The sequence below is a fragment of the Chiroxiphia lanceolata genome, chromosome 9 (genome assembly GCF_009829145.1).
Source record: "Chiroxiphia lanceolata isolate bChiLan1 chromosome 9, bChiLan1.pri, whole genome shotgun sequence".
Lineage (NCBI taxonomy): Eukaryota > Metazoa > Chordata > Aves > Passeriformes > Pipridae > Chiroxiphia > Chiroxiphia lanceolata.
Genome location: NC_045645.1, coordinates 1,538,628 through 1,556,725, shown reverse-complemented (window position 1 = coordinate 1,556,725; position 18,098 = coordinate 1,538,628).

Genomic DNA, 18,098 nt, shown 5'->3' with positions numbered 1-18,098 from the left:
GGAATGTCAGGAATGAAAACCAAACAAAATCATTGCATCATTGGTTCAAGTTCAAATAGTATTAATTGGGCTAAATGTTTGCATTTGTGGAAGACGGGTAATTATTTTTCAAATAATCCACGATAATTCTTATTGAATTTATTTTCCCAATTGAAAATAGAATTTTTCTAAAGGAAGTGAAGCTCAGAGGTGGTACATTAATTTTTTACATACAGTAAAAATGTTATTGTTCATACAGGATGGATTAAAGTATTTTCACTGATATTGTCACGAGATTCTTTTCTTCCTCTTTAACTAATTTTCAGCCACCAAAGCTTGCTTCATTTTTTCCACAGGAATGCAGTATACATTGCAGCTCTGTGGGTTGTGCAGGGAGAGAATACACCATGTAGAGCATAAGTATGTGGAAAATCTAGAGAAAGAAAGGAATAAATTTGTCAATATCTCTTGAAGCAACAGCATTCCATTGTACCAGAACCTTCTACTGATATAAGCAAAATAAAGATTTTTTTTTTCTTTGTTTCCTCTCCCATTCCTAAATATCTATATAGTGTTGATTCACTGTTGGAGAAAAGCCACCTTCTCTTGCAATAAAAGCTATTGTGCTGTTATGTAAAAAATGAAACCTGTTCCTTTATTCTGAAATAAAAACCTATTGCATTGTATAATCATCAGGTTTAGCTGTGCAACTGAGATTTGGCTGAAGACCTTGGAAACTGGCAATTGGGTTATTCTGAACATAAACTTTGCCACCAAACAGACTGACTGCACCTAAATGAACCAATTTTTTCCTATGTTTTCATTCGTTATTGAAAATCTGTATTATAGGTCCAATTATCAATGGTTCACTTCCAAAGTGGATGTGTAATTTTGTTCCGTATTTTCATTTAGGACCCAGGAGGTGGAGATTTGCAGATTGCAGCTACCTGATGTCATTCAAGGAAATTAAAATAGATGAGGTTTAAAATTCAGAACAATGTGGACAAGTGGGAAAAATGGTCTGAAAGAAATGAGACAGAAGAGGAATAGGGACAGGTGCAACACTGTGAACTTGGACAAGAAGGGAGAACAATGAATTATGAAAAAAAACACAGAAAAAACACTGAGGTTTGTCATTTGTTACTGGTTGAACATTAGACACAACATCATGCTATTACCAAAAATTATATCTCATCATGGCTGGGCTTCGCGAACGAAGATTTGGGAAGGCTTTATCCACATTTGTTACAGGCACGTTGGTGACTTATGAGGCCAATACGTGACAGACATATCCGGTTGCAAAAAGCACAACAGAAAGACTCCTTAGATGAAGTATTCAGCAAGACACGGTTCTTCCTGCGTTGCCTTTTCTCCTCGAGAGAGATCCTGCGTGTGTTCTCAAAGGCTTCCGCAGCGTTATATATGCTGTGTCTCCAAGCCTCCCGATTTGAGGCCAGAGTGGACCAATTATGGTGATCAATATGGCCAAGGCTGAGATGTTGTTTCAGGGAGTCCTTGTATCTTTTCATCGGGGCTCCTCTCTTGCGGCAGCCAGTGGCAAGTTCACCATAGAGCAAGATCTTAGGGAGGCGGTGGTCCTTCATCCTTGAGACGTGCCCTGCCCAACGCAGCTGGGTTCTCATCAGCATGGCCTCTACACTTGTGACTGCTGCTTGCTCAAGAACAGATGTATTGGTCACATAATCTGACCAGTGGATGTTTAAGATTGTACGGAGGCAGCGCTGATGGAAGCGTTCTAGGAGACGCAGGTGGTGGCGGTAGATGACCCATGATTCGGAACCATACAAGAGAGTAGACAGCACTATGGCTTTGTAAACACTGATCTTGGTGCTTTTCTTCAAGTGTTTATTACGCCATACTCTTTTGTGGAGTTTTCCGAAAGCACTGTATGCCTTTGCCAACCTGTTGTCTATCTCCCTGTCAATCTTGCCATCCGAGGAGATGAGGCTACCTAGGTAATTAAACTGCTGGACTGATTTGAGCTCTGATTGGCCAATGGTGATATGGGGATGATGGAAGACTTCCTGAGGTGCAGGTTGATGGAGAACTTCTGTCTTCTTTAGGCTGACTTCCAGCCCAAAGAGCTCAGCAGCATCTGCAAAGCAGGATGTTAAACGTTGCAGAGCTGCTTCTGTGTGGGCAACAAGGGCGGCATCATCAGCATAAAGCAGCTCCCGGACAAGATGGTTTAGGGTCTTGGTGTGGGCCTTCAGACGCCTTAGATTGAACAGGCTTCCATCAGTACGATATCGAATGTAGATACCGTCCTGATCGTCGAGGTCTGCTGTGGCCCTTTGGAGCATCATGCTAAAAAAGATTGTGAATAAGGTAGGAGCGAGAACGCAGCCTTGTTTCACACCATTCTTAATTAAAAAGGGCTCAGAAAGTGTGTTGCCATACCTGACTTGGCCGTGCTGATCCTCATGAAGTGAGATGATCATTTTAAGGAACTTGGGGGGACAACCTAAACGTTCCAAAATCTGCCATAGACCTTTTCTGCTCACAGTATCAAAAGCCTTGGTGAGGTCGACAAAGGTTACATAAAGACCTTTGTTCTGTTCCCTACATTTCTCTTGCAGTTGTCTGAGAACAAATACCATGTCTGTGGTGCTTCTGTTGGCTCTGAAACCACACTGACTTTCAGGTAGGATCCCTTCAGCTATAGTGGGTATTAGTCTGTTCAAGAGTATTCTTGCCAGGATTTTGCCAGCAATGGAGAGCAGAGTAATACCACGGTAGTTTGAGCAGTCAGATTTAATACCTTTCTTCTTATACAAAGTGATGATGACAGCATCACGAAGGTCTGATGGTAGTTCACCGAGTTCCCAGCAGCGCACCACAAACTCGTGAAATTTGGTGTGGAGTGCAAGGCCCCCATGTTTCCAGACTTCAGGTGGAATTCCATCAACCCCAGCTGCCTTGCCGATTTTTACCTGCTGTATGGCCTTGAGGGTTTCTTCTAAAGTGGGGGCAGTATCCAATTCATACTTTACTGGTTGTTGTGTGATGGACTGAATTGCTGAGTCTTGGACCACACGGTTGGCACTGAAAAGAGTTTGAAAGTGTTCAGACCATCGATTCAGAATGGAGGTTTTATCTGTTAGAAGTGTTTGGCCATCAGCACTGAGTAGAGGGCTTTGTACCTGGTATGTAGGCCCGTATGCTGTCTTCAAGGCTTCATAGAAACCTTTGTGATCACCCATATCTGCGCATAATTGAGTTTTTACAGCTAGATCGATCCACCACTTGTTCTGGATGTCACGGAGTTTCTGTTGGAGCTTGCTGCATGCGAGACGAAAGGCTGTTTTTCTTGCGTGACAGGATGGCAGTGCAAGGTGTGCTTGGTGGGCGGTTCTCTTCTTCCTCAACAAGTCCTGGATTTCTTGATTGTTTTCGTCAAACCAGTCCTTGTTCTTCTTGAGGGAGAACCCTAAGGATTCTTCGGAGGATTGCAGAATGCTGTTTTTAATATGCTGCCAGGTAGTTTCAGGAGAGGAATCTGCAGAAACTGTGGAACGGTCTTCAAGCCTAGTTTGAAGGTTTGCCTGGAATCTCTCTCTTACTGTGGCTGATTGGAGATTGTTAACTTGGAGTTTTCTCCTTGTGATGTTGCCCATTTTGGGTTTGAATTTAAGATTGAAGCTGAGTTTGCAGCGCACAAGCCGATGGTCTGTCTGGCATTCTGCACTGGGCATCACGCGGGTATGGAGGACATCGCGAACATCTCTCCGTCGCACCAGGACATAATCGATGAGATGCCAATGCTTAGATCTGGGGTGCATCCAGGTTGTCTTCAGACTATCTTTCTGCTGAAAGATAGTATTAGTGATGGTGAGCTGTTGCTCTGCACAGAATTCTAGCAGGAGTCGACCATTATCGTTGCAGTTACCAACACCATGTTTGCCTAATATTCCTTTCCAGGCATCAAAATTCTTACCTACTCTGGCGTTGAAATCACCAAGGATAATGATCTTATCATCTGCGGGCACTTTTTGGGTAAGGTGGCGCAGGTCAGTATAAAATTTGTCCTTTTCGGCAGGGTCAGCTTGGAGAGTTGGGGCATATATACTAAAGAGGACGACGTGTTGGTTGTTGTGGAGTGGAAGGCGTAGGGAGATAATGCGGTCAGAGTGACCTGTTGGCAGATTTTCGAGTTTGGGAAGAATAGAGTTTTTGATCATGAAGCCGACACCTGAGAGATGTTTTTCGGTTCTGGGCTTACCTGACCAGAAGAGTGTGTAACCAGCACCATGTTCTCTGAGGCTTCCTTCCTCGTGAAGGCGAACTTCACTGAGGGCAGCTATGTCGATGTTGAGACGAGCCAGCTCATGGGCAATTAGGGCAGAACGCCGCTCAGGACGTCCACTATCCGTAGAATCAAGCATGGTTCTGATGTTCCAACATGCTATAGTTAATTTAGGTACACCTTTGGAGGCAGGTGCATGCCTTTGTCTTTTGCTCTTTGTGCGACCGCATTTGAGGAAGATGCCCGTTGGTCTGCGGTTAACCAACCGGGTGAAAGTGGAGATGAGCTTTGTTTAGGCCACCTTTTCTAGGCCCCTCTCCGAGTGGAGCAAGCAGTGCTGTCCTTGAAAAGGCTGCTTGGTCGTTCAGGGTGCTGCCCCAAGAGACTGTCATCTCCGGTCAGTCTCAAATGACCAATATCCTGAACCGCCTGCATGCGGAGTTGAGTCTGCGGCTCCCAGTGCATCTTTCACCTGCCGTTTCAACCCTCGTCCGTCGCTACAGGACTTTTTGCATGTGGGTAAAGCCTTCAAGCCTGCGCAATGGATTTTTTAGGTGAGATGCAGTATGCGCGGAACTGAACCCACCCTTTAATCCTGAGGTTCATCTGCCAGGGCCGAGCGAGCTTGGACGGTGGCAGTGAAATCCTCAGGACGTAGGTTTGGTTAGAGTGACCTTCTCTTAGATGGATGGCCTTACAGGGCTAAGCGAGCTCCATCTGCCCGGGTTTGAGATTAGAGTTGTCCTTCTCCTAGGATGACTGCCAGGAGGCTAACGAGCTCATCCTGCCCATAGATTTATTGTATCTGGCCCTGCTGTCTTGACCTGTCTGGCATGGGCGGCCCTACCGAAGGCATGTACCATCGCCAGCATAGCCCAAAACCACACAGGGACATACAGGCTATGTTCCTGTTAGAATGGTTTGGGCAGGTTTTTGATTTTCTGTTTTACTATCACCTATTTATATACAGTCTTAAGGAGATACCCAGGAACAGCCCTTTGTCCTGCCCACCCTTTATAGGACGTAACAGAGCAGAGCAAACTTATCTGGAACATGCTGAACCTGGGCAGTAGCAGCAGATGAGCCAAAAACAAACAGAAAAACAAACTGACCAGGTGTTCTGGCCCTTGTACCCATCCAAGTCTGAGGTGCTTTTCAAGTCCCCAGCTTGGCTGGGACCCCCATCACTCTGAAGGAACCTCACTATTCTCCCTGACCATGTCCTTCCTCCACTGTGTTACCAGGTATTTGCAGGTGCACTGCACATCTGTTACATTTCATACAGGAGTGCCCTGCTTCCCCCTCTGTCAATTAGAAGCCCCCCATGGCCTGCTCGATACCTCTCCCCTCTGTTCCCCACTCCCTTCCCCAGAACCCCCCCTCCCCCTTCCCCCCAGACCTGAAACGGCAAACCTCTGTGTGCTCCGAAGCTGCTCTGTCCTCCTCCATAGGTGTGTAGCAACTGCTGGCAAGACTCCCCCACTTTCTCTCTCCCCTCTCCTGTTGAGACTGCACCTTGAGACTAAACCGCGCGCGCGGAGCGCGCGCGGCACAAAACATGCCCTCCGACCCCGCGTGAGAGCAAGCCCCAGCCCCAAGCCCGGCCCCCCCAGCCCCTGTACCTCTCCGGCACAAAACATGCCCTCCGACCCCGCGTGAGAGCAAGCCCCAGCCCCAAGCCCGGCCCCCCCAGCCCCTGTACCTCTCCGGCACAAAACATGCCCTCCGACCCCGCGTGAGAGCAAGCCCCAGCCCCAAGCCCGGCCCCCCCAGCCCCTGTACCTCTCCGGCACAAAACATGCCCTCCGACCCCGCGTGAGAGCAAGCCCCAGCCCCAAGCCCGGCCCCCCCAGCCCCTGTACCTCTCCGGCACAAAACATGCCCTCCGACCCCGCGTGAGAGCAAGCCCCAGCCCCAAGCCCGGCCCCCCCAGCCCCTGTACCTCTCCGGCACAAAACATGCCCTCCGACCCCGCGTGAGAGCAAGCCCCAGCCCCAAGCCCGGCCCCCCCAGCCCCTGTACCTCTCCGGCACAAAACATGCCCTCCGACCCCGCGTGAGAGCAAGCCCCAGCCCCAAGCCCGGCCCCCCCAGCCCCTGTACCTCTCCGGCACAAAACATGCCCTCCGACCCCGCGTGAGAGCAAGCCCCAGCCCCAAGCCCGGCCCCCCCAGCCCCTGTACCTCTCCGGCACAAAACATGCCCTCCGACCCCGCGTGAGAGCAAGCCCCAGCCCCAAGCCCGGCCCCCCCAGCCCCTGTACCTCTCCGGCACAAAACATGCCCTCCGACCCCGCGTGAGAGCAAGCCCCAGCCCCAAGCCCGGCCCCCCCAGCCCCTGTACCTCTCCGGCACAAAACATGCCCTCCGACCCCGCGTGAGAGCAAGCCCCAGCCCCAAGCCCGGCCCCCCCAGCCCCTGTACCTCTCCGGCACAAAACATGCCCTCCGACCCCGCGTGAGAGCAAGCCCCAGCCCCAAGCCCGGCCCCCCCAGCCCCTGTACCTCTCCGGCACAAAACATGCCCTCCGACCCCGCGTGAGAGCAAGCCCCAGCCCCAAGCCCGGCCCCCCCAGCCCCTGTACCTCTCCGGCACAAAACATGCCCTCCGACCCCGCGTGAGAGCAAGCCCCAGCCCCAAGCCCGGCCCCCCCAGCCCCTGTACCTCTCCGGCACAAAACATGCCCTCCGACCCCGCGTGAGAGCAAGCCCCAGCCCCAAGCCCGGCCCCCCCAGCCCCTGTACCTCTCCGGCACAAAACATGCCCTCCGACCCCGCGTGAGAGCAAGCCCCAGCCCCAAGCCCGGCCCCCCCAGCCCCTGTACCTCTCCGGCACAAAACATGCCCTCCGACCCCGCGTGAGAGCAAGCCCCAGCCCCAAGCCCGGCCCCCCCAGCCCCTGTACCTCTCCGGCACAAAACATGCCCTCCGACCCCGCGTGAGAGCAAGCCCCAGCCCCAAGCCCGGCCCCCCCAGCCCCTGTACCTCTCCGGCACAAAACATGCCCTCCGACCCCGCGTGAGAGCAAGCCCCAGCCCCAAGCCCGGCCCCCCCAGCCCCTGTACCTCTCCGGCACAAAACATGCCCTCCGACCCCGCGTGAGAGCAAGCCCCAGCCCCAAGCCCGGCCCCCCCAGCCCCTGTACCTCTCCGGCACAAAACATGCCCTCCGACCCCGCGTGAGAGCAAGCCCCAGCCCCAAGCCCGGCCCCCCCAGCCCCTGTACCTCTCCGGCACAAAACATGCCCTCCGACCCCGCGTGAGAGCAAGCCCCAGCCCCAAGCCCGGCCCCCCCAGCCCCTGTACCTCTCCGGCACAAAACATGCCCTCCGACCCCGCGTGAGAGCAAGCCCCAGCCCCAAGCCCGGCCCCCCCAGCCCCTGTACCTCTCCGGCACAAAACATGCCCTCCGACCCCGCGTGAGAGCAAGCCCCAGCCCCAAGCCCGGCCCCCCCAGCCCCTGTACCTCTCCGGCACAAAACATGCCCTCCGACCCCGCGTGAGAGCAAGCCCCAGCCCCAAGCCCGGCCCCCCCAGCCCCTGTACCTCTCCGGCACAAAACATGCCCTCCGACCCCGCGTGAGAGCAAGCCCCAGCCCCAAGCCCGGCCCCCCCAGCCCCTGTACCTCTCCGGCACAAAACATGCCCTCCGACCCCGCGTGAGAGCAAGCCCCAGCCCCAAGCCCGGCCCCCCCAGCCCCTGTACCTCTCCGGCACAAAACATGCCCTCCGACCCCGCGTGAGAGCAAGCCCCAGCCCCAAGCCCGGCCCCCCCAGCCCCTGTACCTCTCCGGCACAAAACATGCCCTCCGACCCCGCGTGAGAGCAAGCCCCCTATATCTCATACCTGGGATTTAAAAATAGCAGCAAACACCAAATCAATACAGGTTGTTTTTTTCAGGAGGGGAGTGCAGGTTGCTCACCCTCTTTGAAAGCAAGTTTGATTTTTTATTTTTATTTTTCACACGGTGACTCCTCTTTCCATCGTTCATTTTCTGTGCCTCTAATCCTTTATGGCCTGTTGGAACCAGGCAGAGATTTTTAACAGATGGTTCTGCTGAAGCCAACCAAACCAAATCAATCAAAGAAGGTTTTGGCACAGCTGTTTAACTGGAACATTACCTGGGGGATGCTCCAGGTAATCCACCAGCTCCACTCAGGAACAGGATAACCTCAGCTGGAGCACTGAGTGCACCAGTGGAAGGAACTGCACAAAAGAGAGACAAAAAAGCCAGAGTGCTTACAAACAGCTGAAATAACTTTATTAAAGGCCCTACATAAGGGCCCTGAGGCATAGAAAAAGCCATTGCACGGAAAAAAAAATGGAATAAACTGTTCCACTCGTAGGGAATAAGATGGGAAGTAATGGACTTGAACTGCAGCAAAGTACGTTTGAGTTTGATGTTAGGAAAAACTTCCTAATGGTAAATGTTCTTTTAATTGTTGTGCTCAAACAGTAAGAAATCTTCCCCACGTTGACTCAGTCCAATATTGCAGCATGAAATTAGGGAGAGGAAAAGCATCTTCTGATATCACAAGGCCACCCTCCTAAAAATGCCTTGAAGAACTGTCCTGTGCTAAACACAAACATAACAAACCAACCAATCATCACTTTTATGACTCGGTTTAATCGGAATTTTTAAAAACAATCTATTACTGGCGGCAGTGGAAAAGGCTGAGGTTCACGGAAATATTCAGGAAAATCCATTTCAAATACGTTGTCTCATTCTCTGGTCTAAGAATAAGTTCTGCAAGATTAGGGGTGGCACGCAGGATGATTAATACATAAAGAAGAGGATAAATTCTAGCCTTCAGTTATGGAATCATAATCAATGCATTAGTGTGCAAATCCCAGCATGTTAAAAAGCATAGCTTAAACTACTTTGGGATTATTCTAGCTAAAATGTACATGAGAAATGTAAATCATCATTAAAACATTTATTCCCTGCTTCATTAAACATGCAGTTTGCTGGTTTTTTATTTTAATTACTTTTTAATAAAATGTAATCACCCTGAAAGACGCTGTATTGATATCTGAAGAGAAGGAAGATCTTTGTTTAGCTACAAAAGAACTGCAGGACAGGAAAAAGAAAAGTACTTTGCAATGTCTCAATCTGATTTAAGAGATTACCTGGAAATTGTCTTTACTGAGACTGGTAACAAAGATGATGGTGCTTTTTGATTTGGGTGTATGGATTCTAACCAACAACCACATGGAATAAAATCAAAGCATTTTATGAAATTTCATGAACTATCATTTTTAAGTTATGCTGTATCAAGAAACCACCAAGGAGAGAAAATTAGAATTATTTAATTTTAATGGGTGGCAAACCGATTTTATTTACTTTCTTTTTGTGCCTTTATTTAATATTTCTCCACTGACAGAAGTGGTAGTCACCATTTAATATCCTCTGCATGCTTTTCAGCCTTGTTTTTAGGTTTAACACCCAAATAAGATGAAAGATAGCTAAATGCTGTGGAACAAATCTACAGCAAATGTCAATCATCACACTGATTTTACATCAATTTCATACTTGGAACTATGAATAAAGAACTGAAAGCTCACTACAAATCTTCCTATATATTTAATATTCCAAGACTGAATATAATTTAAATTGTCTGACTTTCAGCTCAGACAAAATCTTGGTACCATAAATATTAAAAGTGTTATAAATATTGATTTTAAAATATTTGTTTTTCTGTAAATATAATAGATGTAATATATTTTCAGCAAAGCATCTGTCAAAAAAAGCTTTTGAATAGGTGCTACAAGAAGTGATTGCCTAGAGCGGATGGGTACACGAAGGCACATAAATGATTTTAATAGTGATTCCATAGGGAAACAGCAGGGCAAAATTAGCTCTTCACAACCAGAGAAACAAAACTTGGTCTCTATACCCTTGGTTCCTTGTATTTATGTGGACAGCTGATGTTTGAATGACAGAAAAAATTTTGAAAAAATAGAAGTAAGAAAAGCCAGCACAACGATGTCAATGATCAAAAATCAACATGGAACCATCTATGCTGAGGTCCCACTGTCCAAAATGTGGATTATTAGTAGTGAACAAAGAAATTGTGTCCATTATTATTGTCCAGCTTATCTAGAGGATCACCTTGATTAGCAAAAACGTGTGGCAATGAAAATGCCTCCAGGTTTCCTGGTTGTTTGTCCCCTCTTCTTTTGTCAGCTGATGAATTAAATAAGACATAGAAACTGAAAATTCTGGTAAAACTGCTTTTCCAGTCACAATAAACCCAGTATTACATACTGTACGAAACTAATCTAACTGGATGTACAGCATTTATTACTGGTAATGCCTTCTGAGGACTTGTGCTCAAGAAAAAAATTGATTATAAAAGAAAGCTTTGTTGGTAAATACGTGCTGAAAACTGATCGTGTGGTGTCTGAGAACAGGGCATAACCCCACAACAGTATAAATGAGATTAAGTGGTAGGTCCAAGGGAAAAAATAGGCAGAGTAATTGATTATATATAAAATTGAGACATTTGTGTGATTAATTTCTTTTGTAACAACCCAGTGTGCTCTGTTTCTAAGTAAAGGATAATCAACAGCCACGGAGAGGAACTGGATCTAATTAATAAAATGACTCCTCCATTTCCCGACCATCCAACCTCAGAAAGCAATGTGCTGTTGATAAATGTGAAATGCGTTTGGGTCTGCTGATCAATTCTCTCTTTTAGATACTTACAAGTGCTTTATGTTCCTTAGTTTAAATTAACTTTGCCCATCCAAATTGCATGAGTTGTTTAATGTGGTTATACAGTGCTTTCTGAATTACTGTGTCTGTATGCAAATATTCATTCACACCATTCCAAAGTGATTATTAGCAAAGCTTGTCTCACTTGCAGAGTCACAGGGCTTTTTTAAATAATCAGGAATCTAAAGAAATATTTAATCTTTTCTTCAAAATAATTGATATGGCTGAAATTTTGGATACTTTGTCGTGTTGCAACCTGTTGTTTAGATAACTCCAGTGTCGAATGTAATTAAAGTGACATGTTGCAACCAGAAGAATTAAGAACCACAAACTGGGCAGTTTAAAATAATTAGATAGTGTTAGCAGTGGCTAACAGCATTAAAAGGAAGAAAGACTTGTAAATTGCCTTCTTTAAAGGAATTCTTGTTACATTCACAGGCTCCCAAAATCGTGTTAAGGGGTAATTATCCTGTTTTATTTATCAGCGGGCTGGTGGAAAAAAATGGTTTGGCCCTGGAGCAAGGGGGTGCTTCTCTGGTTTGGTTTGGTTTGGCTTTTTTTAAGGGGAGAATGGTTTAACTGCAGGAAAACTGAGCTGCTGTGTTGATTAACTGACACTGCTCATTTGTGGTCCACCACATCACTCTACTCTTGGCAAAGCAGAACAGTATTCACAGGGTTTGTGCTGTTCCAGGATAAATTATTGGAACTTCTGCGTATTTCTTCCATGCATTTGTCTCCTTCCTAATGTGTTACAGTGCCTTGTTCTGACAAGCAGTAGCTGTGTCATTTTAAATGCCACCGAATGAGACCAATCCACGAGGTTTGTACTTCTTAGAAGACCAGTTTCTGAGACCTCTGCACAAACAGGATAAACTTTATCAGATGACCACTCAGACTCTTTGAAATTGCATTAGGCTGTAATTGTGTCGCTTTTTTTTGCAGTGCCCACCACACAGAACCAGATAAATTACTAATTATTATAAATTCAGATATTGCAAGCTACTGAGATACGCTCTGATAGTAATAGCAAGGTCTGGAGAATTGAGAACAGATCAGTTTTTATCAGCCAGTGAATGATTTATGTCATATTAAACCAGCATGACAACATCTGGTAGCAAAAGTTAGTGGGAAATTGTGAGTAGTGAAATAAGCCTGATGTCCATGGGTGGGAATATCACATAAATTTCCTTCACTTCTTATTACTGAAAGCAGCTTTTATCTCTACATCCTCTTCTTTCTGATGGTCAGATGGTATCTTCATACCTGTTTTGAGTTACTGCAGCTCTCACTGATGGGACATGTGACATCTTGGACAAAGAGTTGGATGGGAATTTGTTAATAGAATATAATTAAATTATGGAGTTGGATTAGGTTGTGATTGTATGGACAGCTGACATTGGATTTAAGAAGTTCAATAGAATTTTGGTGTTGCAAGTTTAAGTTTTATCAAAGGTCTCTGCAGCTGCACTGAGCTCCTCAAGTATTTGCATTTTGAGTGTCAAAATAAATAGATGCACTACATAACAGTTGTAAGCAAAAGTAAAAGGTGGGCTAAGAGTAAAAATACAAATTTTTAAATGCTGTTTTATAAATTTTTTAATAGAGCTTAATAAATTTCTGGTGCATTAAGACATTTCAGCTAAGGGAGACATATCTGTCAAAATCTACCAGAAATTAGCATATCTGCATTCAAAAATCCTTTTGTCATCCCCTGGATTACTTGTGAATGAATCCTATTTATATCAGATTGCTCCTATGCTGAAGGCATCTCTCATCAGCATCAGGGACTGATGAGGAGTCTGTTCTGCTGCCACATCTCTGGAGTTCTGTGAGGAGCAGTCTCACCTGAGCTTTGTCTCATGCATCACCTGGGGGTTTTGGGGGTAATCCAGAGTAGTTTATTAAATTACCACTTCAGTCTAATTCTGAAAAATGTATTCCACACAAATTATTTTTAATTTATACTTAATTATTCACACAGCCTCCCTTCCAAACGAGTACTTGAACTTCAGATAGTACCATTGCTTTGAGTAGGCCATTTAATTTAACTACAGTCACAACAAAGGAAAAATATGTTTGGGATTCCTGATTGATGTTGTACAAAATAAGCTGTCATTTTTATTATCCACCTTAAGGCTTATAAGGATAGCAGATGATGTGAAGTTTGTCACCGAAGAAAAACAACTCCCTTTGAAAATGAGCTTTGTACATGGTCTGTAGCTGGTTGGCTGTTGGGTTGGTTTACAAAGGAGTCTATTTAATTTTCCAGATCCAACTGTATACAGAAATACTATTCATCAAAGCTTCCCTGGGTGGTCAGGCTACAGTCAGAAAAATGGAGCTACCACTGATAATAAGATGGAGAAAAAGCTCCTGCCTTGCCCTACAGAGCACCCAGGCAGCAGGGCAAGGCTGCTTTGCTTATTTGGTTGTATTTGACACCAAATTCTGCCCTGGGTTGACTAAATGACTAATGTAAAAGGACTCAGGATCTTAAGCATCCATTCAGGGTGGGATGAAGTGAAAGGAATCGGGTCATCTACGCATTAAGACTGTAAATCTTAAACTCCTGAATTTCTAGGAGCTCTCACAGCAGATATTTCTCTGTCCACCCTCCAGGAGATGAACTCCTGCCAGGTTATCCTTAATTATCTGGGTCCTACAGTTTGCTGCAATGTCTGTCCTTGAGCTACTCTGAGGAGATACTGAGACAAACTTTATTGTACCAGGGATTAGGAAGGTGGAGCTTCTTCCTTGGAATGGAGACCGGGAATTGTACGTGGAACATCTGCAACCCAACAGCTGTTGAATGTCACTTTTTGGCCAGACCAAGGGCTTAAAATGCGCTTAAGGAATCTGCTGCAGCTCTTCCTTTTAGAAAGTCCATCTGTGCTGACAGTTTTTCCACCAACACACTCCCATACATGTTAAAACCATAAACAAACTGGCCTAAAATCAAGGTGATAATGGAAGACACTGGAAAGCTCAAAGATATTTCAAGTTGAAATGATACTTGCATAACATTTCAGTGTAATGAATGACTTGGGAAGGAAAGTTTCTCTCCAGCCCATAAAGCTGTCTTGTTTGCCTCACCAATACAGAGCTGGGGAAGTTTTCCCTCTTTGAGCTGGATGTATTTTATTGTTTCTTGATAACCATGAGCAGATTACATTTATGCTTTGAAGTCTTTAAATGCTGTCTTGCCAGGGGATAATAGACATTCAATTTTCACTCATCATATAGAACCCAGTAAAATAGTTAGTAAAATCAGCAGGGGGCTTCTGTTGATTTAATAGTTCTTGTTTTAAGATCATAATAAACTACACACAGCAACTAAGCCATCAGGTTAATAATAATTATTTTTCCTGTAATCATTTCAACGAGAGCTCCTTTTGTACGACATACATGGATTTTATCTGTTTCCTAAATGATCTTTTGCCATTTTAAAGTGATTAGAAAGCTATTTACCAATGCAACCATGCAGGGAATGGCATGCTCTGATGAAAAAACATTGCTAGGCTGTATTAGAAAATAATATCTTAGCTTAAAAAGGAATACAGTATCAATTATTAGTTCAAGCAAGGGAAAAAAAATACAAAAACAAACAAGAAAATTATTTGTCAGCCAAGGAAAAGACATTTCCTAGAAAAAGTGGTACTTAGTTTTTTAATAGTTACTTTGTCTCATAGTCCTTCGTGCAGACTCACAGGGTCTTTGTCATCTAATCTTTGCATGCATCCCATCTTATATATTGGCAAAAGTACCAATATATATTAATTCATTTATTAAATTAACATTTGTCTAAAATATTTTCAGATTATTTTAACTGAAATAACGTGTCAAAGTTTAGCAGTTGTTGAGTTTTGAATATTTTCATCATACAAAACATAAGGAGAAAATTTACATGCTGAAATATAAGGTTAACTTTAAGAAATAAATTAGATGTGCACCGCTAAATAATTAGTTGTGGGGGACTAAGATCAGAAACCGTTTAGGGATTTTAAAGCATGAAAAATATTGAGTAAATATTTGCTTAAACATTTTGTCTTTAAAAAATTAGCCAGAGTACAACAGTTTAGAGCTAAACAGAACAACTCAATTTTGCCTTTTGATTTCTCTGAACAACAGAAAAAAGATGGTCTGATCTTTTCTACAGGAAATAAATAAATAAAAAAAATAATAAGTTTATTTATAAGCTGAGTTGTTGTAAACCAGAAGTATTTACAATGCCAGAGAGCTTCAATTCAATGATGTATTGTATCAGGTTAGCTTTCAAGAACTGAAAACCAAAGGAAATAACAAAAAAAGCATTGTCAGTTTGGGACTGCAGCAAAATGAAAGCCAAAAATATTTAGTTCCAGGGACAATTAATAAATTACAGAGAAAATATGTGGACCAGAAAATATATGCCTTAGCCAAAGGAAGACAATGAAATTAAAATAACTGTTGGTGGGAAGGGCAGGAAAAAGGGAAAATGAGTTTATGCTACTGATGCACACAGAAGGTGAGCACTTGCTTGAGAAACCTGATTGCTGGAATAGATAAAATTTCCAGATTACTGAATGAAGAAAGCATTGCAAACATAATGCAAGTGATTTAATACAATGTTTTACGAATTTCTACATTCAAAATTAATCTAAACTATGTTGGTTGACAGATTTGCATTAATTTTAAATGGACTGAAGAACTAAACAAAGAGCTATAATAGAACAGAAGATGATAAATTGAAAGGAAGTGCTTAGTTTGGAACTGCAAAAATAGGTGGTGAGTCCAGTCTTAACTTACTTTTTCTTTAATGATCTGGAAGAAGAAATATGCAGTATATAAATGGCTTTTTCAGCTTCATGATGAATGACACTAAAACACAAACTTCCATGAGGATAGAGGGAAAAGCACAAAGGTAGATCATGAAACATTAAATATATAAGAAGTAAGCCTATAGAAAATCATTAACCTGAGAAGAATATATGCCACAACCCATTTGGAAGAGAAAACATGATTGAAAAGGTGATTTAGGAGGGGGAAGAAGAAAAACCTCAGAAAGCAAATGGGGAATGCAAACAAAGGATGCTCTGGAACAAGGGTTCTCTCCATGTCAGTGACAACTGCTCTGGACACAGAGATTTGCAGGAGTTTATGGTCTCCAGAGGGTTTTCCAAGATCTTGTTGTTGTTGTTGTTCCAGCTTTTACTCTCACAGATTATGAGCTGACCCAGAGCAATGTGGCTGGACCAAGGATCACACACACAGGTTTTGCATTTTGTTAAAGGTTCTTTTAGCCCCTTAGTCTGTAGGACTATTTTTGCCTCATTTTATTTCCCCTCCATAGACTCTACTCTATTTATCCCCTTCTTCTTGGGCAGCTCCTGCCACATTTATCTAATGCTGTCCACAGTAGTTGCACTGTCCTTTCCTTTTCCAGTTCCTTCACCCTGAACCTCTGAGCCTTTCTCCTCATTCTTCTATCCTGAGAATAACGTTTTTCAATCCCTCAAAAGGATTTTACACTTTAAAAGTTATGTAAAACCTTTAGGATGGTCCTGTAAAGCCACAGCAACAAATTTGCAAGAACAATCATTTTATTTGAATTTCACAGCCATTAGGGCAAAGAGAGGAAAGTAATTTCTCATTTGTGAGTGGAAGGAAAATAAAACCTCTGAACTGCAATGAGGGAAAAATATGCAAAATTAAACATTCTGAGGTGGAAATTCTCAGCAGAAGAATAAAACAGGAAAATGAAGATCTGCTACCAAGGCATTCATTCATTGATCCTGAGGCATTAATTCATTGATCCTGAGGCATTCATTCAACAGGGAGCTTCTCTGGCAAGAAAATTAATCACTTCCCCAGCCAGTCCTGGCTCTGCAAAGTGGGATTGCTGGGCACAGGAGGTTGTTCTTACTTTGCTTGAAAACTGCAGCTGGTTTTCCCATATAACTTGACTGAGCTTCCATAATTACTTTTCAATTGTATTGTGATGAAGTGCTAAACCCCAAAATAGTGTGGATACAGTAGCTTTGTAAACTTGCATTCTAGACACCAATATACAGGCAATATTTGTAAGATTTTCAAGAGAATTAAAGAATATGATGAAATTACTTAAGCTCAGATCTTTGCAGATTACCTGAACTTAATAAAATGTAGGTCAGGAAAAGTTTGATATATTTTATTTTATTTTCTGCACGGTTTATTGTGTTTGAGGAACTCCAACTTTGTGTGTCTTTTCTAACTCCTCAGGTAAAAGAAAGGAGATGGTCATCTGCCTCCATTTCTGGTTATTTATTTTATATTTTAGAATATGTCACATCTTCCCCAAATGGATTTTTTTTGTGATTGATTTTCTCTGACTGATCACAGAATAGCTTTTATTGTTTCAGGGCTTAACCACTGCAAAGTATATCAATTAAGAGCCTGTGGCCTCCTGCCTGAAAACATACCTGAGGCATGTATTAATGGCCCAATAAAACATGGCCTGTCATACCTTCATGTTATATTCCCATTCCATGTGAACAAGCCTGCTTCCAGAGTTTGCCACAGGCAATCTGGTATTTCAGTTCTGTGTCTGTTTTAATCTCTGATAGATTTTACCCACTTTCTGTCAGGTCCTGAACACTGGTATTATGAAGTGGGGTTTTTTTTATGATCATTAATGCTTTACTTGAGTTCTGTGTGTTTTTGCAGTGTCTCTTTACCTGAATCCTTTAAACAGGATCCATTCATTTAAAAAAATCACACGCTTCTCACTTTTAGCTGGGAAAGTTAAAATATCACTTGCTTTATTTTACTGAAATTTTGGCAAATCTCTGATTTAGCTGAAGTTCAGATAGTTCTACAGTCAAGAGTTTCAATTATAAGAAACACTTGTTTGCTAATTATGACTCATTAGCTTACTTTGGCACCTATAACAATTATCCTTCTGTTGTGACCCACCCTTGAAGGGGAGGTGACTGAGGGTCTTGTTAATAGGTCCCTTGGGGCAGATTAGAGTGAAACAACATATATATGGCAGGTTTATTTTAGAACAATTTGGTTGCAACAGGAAGGAGGTATGTGGTGGGTTTGGTCATTACCTGCAATAATATTACCATACAAAAATATAAGAATATCACTTAAGGAAATACATAAGGGAAAAAA